We start from the raw sequence: 4,545 nt of genomic DNA, 5'->3' as shown, positions 1-4,545 counted from the left end.
TTTTACTTTCATGACAAGTGGTTTATATCATTTGAGTTATTCAGTGTCTAGAAATTTCTTGACTTCCTAAAATGATTATGATTATACTGAATGGTCCTAAATTGTCAATTTAGATAAACTTGCTGTATTTCCTCTATGGATAATCTCCCCAAACTGAGAAATCTGGTGAAATATTTCCCTGTTTAAAGCATTTGTTTATTTCCTTATTATTGTAAGGAAAAATTTATAAATTTATGGTGTTTTTATTGAGAAATGAGCCGTGTCATGACAAAACCAACGTAATGCGTTTGTGACCAGCATGGATCCAGACCAGCCATGCTGTTCGCTTACCAACTCTGTTACAAGTAGAGAAACTGATAGCGAACAGCATGGATCCTGATCCGACTGCGCAGATGCGCAGGCTGGTCTGGATCCATGCTGGTCGCAAACCCAATATGTTGGTTTTGAAATGACGCGGCTCAAATTGTTAAAACTTTTTTGTTTGTTGTTTTAGTTAGAGCTTCATCTTGCTTGGGTAACAAATTGTCAAAAGTTTTTTTTCTTGAAAATCATCTTGCCATTATTTTTACATGCATTGGGTTCATTTATGTGTCTTTTTCCTCATTTCACCATTTGAAGAATTTTGTTCATTTGCATTCGATTTTGCAGATGAAAGATTTTGTTTTATGCCTTTTAGCATATTACTTTGTTCAGAATGGCATGTATTTTGTATTTATAGAAAGGCCAAGGATATGAAATGGCTAGGAATGGTTTCATGTCCCCCCCCCCCCATCATGCCATTGTTATATATATATTAAATATAATGTTTGTGGGTTTATATATTTTTTTTGTCTGGACCAGAAAAAAAATCTTACTAGATCTGATTTTCATCCCATTTTTGTTGCTTTATGTGGGAAGTAGAAATGACTTACTATTTGTTATAGTGGCCGTTACATGATTGTTAACTGTTAAAGCAGCATGCCTACAGATTTATGCAAAAAAAAATTATTAACATTTTGAAAATGTATTCAAAAGTAAAATATTGTTAAGTTAATAAAGAAAGTAATTTACAAATTGCGAACAGCACTTACGATTCACATAGATTACCAAAAACAAAAGTCATAATATGCAAATATAGCCTGAGTTATTTACACAGTAGAAATGTGGTGATAAACACAAAATATGATGATAAATATTACAAAATATATAACATGCAAATTATTACTTGAATCTTTTAACTTTTCTTTATATCTTAGTACATTTTTCTCAAGATTGTTGTTGTTTTTTTAAATATTTTGGCTCATCTGGAGGCATGCAGCTTTATAGTGCTTCAAACTGTAAGCAGAATCATGGTGGTTTGAAGCAATTATAGTCTAAAGAAGTGCATGGGCAGTCAATTTTAGTAAAAGATAATTAAAGTTATACAATTTATGCAAATAGTCTTTTTTTTAAATGCCTTACATTTAAAGGAATAACTTTCAAAACCAAAATGATTAGATGATGTGTTGAAAAAAAAAATAATGAACAAAAAAGTTAATTGTTTTCTTTACACAAATTTGTTAATCATGGTCTTATTTCAGCTGAGAATTAAAGTTCAGGAAAATATGAATTTCTAAATTCTAAGCCACATGCTTGCTTTTAGAAAATAGAAGTGTTGTATACAAAATTTTGTAACAGTGACTTCATCTCTGATATATAGACAAGGGTAAATATTTTCTCTAATAATGGCTCACGTTCGTATGGACCAGTTCAAATGTTTAAAGTTATTTTTTTGCATCTTATTTATTAATATTTGGCATTTTACATAATTATAAGCATTGCCTAAACACATGTGTGATTTTGAGCAAAACACACACAATATTTTGTCAAAACTGCTGTTGAAAAGGCCTAACCAAGAGTAAGACAGCATTTGCCCTGTAACTAATGATTCTTTTATACCATTGGCAAAAATCTGTTTCCAAGACCTATTTTTAGTAAAAGTTCTTTGCAAGAAAAAATGGTAATAGCTTTATAAATATAGTCAATCAATTTTGTTTTATTTAATAAAGTATACTTTATTTTTCACTTGTGGTTTTTCACTTGTGGTAACATTTTTTCCTTTACAGTGTTAAAATTGTGTCTAAAATGAATTTGTTGAGTTAATATGCAGGTGGTGACTTGTTTGAAAAATGAAATGAAATTAAATGTTTTTTTTAAATTCTTATAAATTATAGAGGTTGTATTTATTAACTAGCTTCAACTTTTGTTTGTTTATTTTGTAGGCATGCGTTTTAGGAGCATTCATTTAAAGTGGGCATTTTCAAAAATTTTGTATCATTTATATTATAAAATTTATTCTTACATAAATGAGTTAATATCAGTTTGAATATAGAAATCAACTCCATTTTAAATTTAAAAATGTATTGTTTTATTTAAAAAAAATACTGAAAAGGGGTTAGAAATTAAAAAAAATTCGGTTATGCCGAATTTTCTCTTGTGAATTTGTATAGCAACAAAATTTGCCGGATTTAAATATGACACTTATACTAATACTGTAACGTTATATGTTATAATAAATATATATATTAAATAATTTGTATATATTGAGATACATGTTAGCCTGTCTCGTGTTAGCTAATTTGCTTAATTGATGTGATATGTTATAAAAACAAAACAAAATTATTCTTGTATACAATCTGTCAGTGATTTAACTTTATAATATAATCTCATAAAATGTGGCGTTTATAAATATATATGTATATATATATATATATATATGTGAAGATAATAATGTGTTATTCAAATTATATATGAAAAAAAAAATTAACCTGTACAGAAAAAAGTATTTTATCTTGTATCTTAAATTTTTTATGCTCTTTATTTTTTCTGCCTGTTTAATTATTATGTGCACATTTCGTAAAACTGTGTAAAAAAAATATGTAAAATAATAAAAACTGTGTAAAGGGTGGTTACTAGTCATTGATTTTATGCGTAAAGTTGTGTAATGAAATTATTTCTGATATGGCTAAATAAATGTTTATTCCTTATAATTATCAATTTATTCTTCTTTAATTTTTTATGAATGGCATGGTTCGGCCCAATTTAGTCTATTTTAATAGACAAATCGTATTTGTCCAAACAGCATCTATAAGTTAGGATAGGGTTGAGTAAGGGGACGACATTAATTGTTAAAGTGAAGTATCTTAAAGAGGGTTTTTACATATCAAGTAAAAGGATATGGTTTTCTTGCTTCTTGTTGATGCATATTTCAATAGTATTTTAACTATTTAAAAAAAAAAGGATATATTAGTCAATTTGAAGAATAAAATGTGTATTTTCAGCTACTTTACTGTCCGACTTAAATCTAGTAGAAATTATCCGAATAAAAAAGAAAGTCTTGTGTGTCCGATATTTAAAGTGACCATCAAGAAATATTTTGCAGGAGTGAAATAGTATAGGTCATAGTTTCTAATGCAATGCTAAAACTTTGTACAAGTTTTACATGTTTACATAAAAATGTTGAAATACAAGTTTTACATGTTTACATTAAAATAATTTAAATACATGTCCGATGCATGTCTTAATTAAATGTTTAGCTTTGTCTGTACAAATGGACTGTCAGCAATTTAATGTAGAAAAGATTGAAGAAAAAAACGTAACGGAAAAAATTATGTCATTTTTTTTTCTATGTACATTAGATGATTTCTTGTATTTGGACCAAAATATTTTATGGCTTTTTTTTGCATGCAGTCTTTGATTTTAAAATTGCATTATTTTGCATAATAACAATCATTTTATTAGTATCTAATTGTGAGGGTTCTTTTTGTTTTTAATCTTTTTTTTCTCACTTTATAAAGTTGTTGTGTACAGAGTATTTTTTCCCTTACTTTGTGGAAAACAAATTGTTTTGATTTTTGTGTTTAAAGACAGCAGGTTATCTGAATAACCATGTTTACCTGGTAAAATAAAAGCCTGTGTTTGATTAGTTCTTTGATTCAACATGAAAAGAGAAAAACAAAACACAAAAAACTCTGCTCACCTAATTATCAGCCATTGCAGTGAACAAAATAACCCCCACATCCCATCCCATTCAGAATTGAAACAAAAAGGGACAGAGAATTTCACAGGGAATTGATGAAAGTTAAAAACATTTGTGATGAAAACTTGCTTTTGAGATAGAAAACTGGAACTATTTTGTATAGATTATGGAACATGATAGAATTAGCATCACGGATCTTCAAACAACTGGGGGAAAAAACACCTGATAAGAACAGTGCCTAAATTTTGCATTAATAATATAAGTAAAGGTATATTGGTTGGACAGATATCTTGCTGTCTTCAGATATTTTTATGTATTATTTTATTCATGGTCCTTTGCCAAAATAGGTCATTTTAAGAATGAATAGGTATGTGTTTGACCATACAGATGTAAAATAGAAAAAAAAGTCACAGTCGAGAGGATTTAAAAAAAAATAATTTCACTTGTAAATACATTCATTTTTTGTTGAGAAAATGAAAAAAAATTTGGTTGGGTTTTATTTGGATATTTGTTGTTTTTGTACACAGTCCACTGAATACAATGCATGT

Source organism: Ruditapes philippinarum, unplaced genomic scaffold, assembly GCF_026571515.1.
Source record: "Ruditapes philippinarum isolate M1 unplaced genomic scaffold, ASM2657151v2 ctg4720_1_1_1_1, whole genome shotgun sequence".
Taxonomy (NCBI): domain Eukaryota; kingdom Metazoa; phylum Mollusca; class Bivalvia; order Venerida; family Veneridae; genus Ruditapes; species Ruditapes philippinarum.
Note: the sequence above shows the minus strand (reverse complement) of the source record.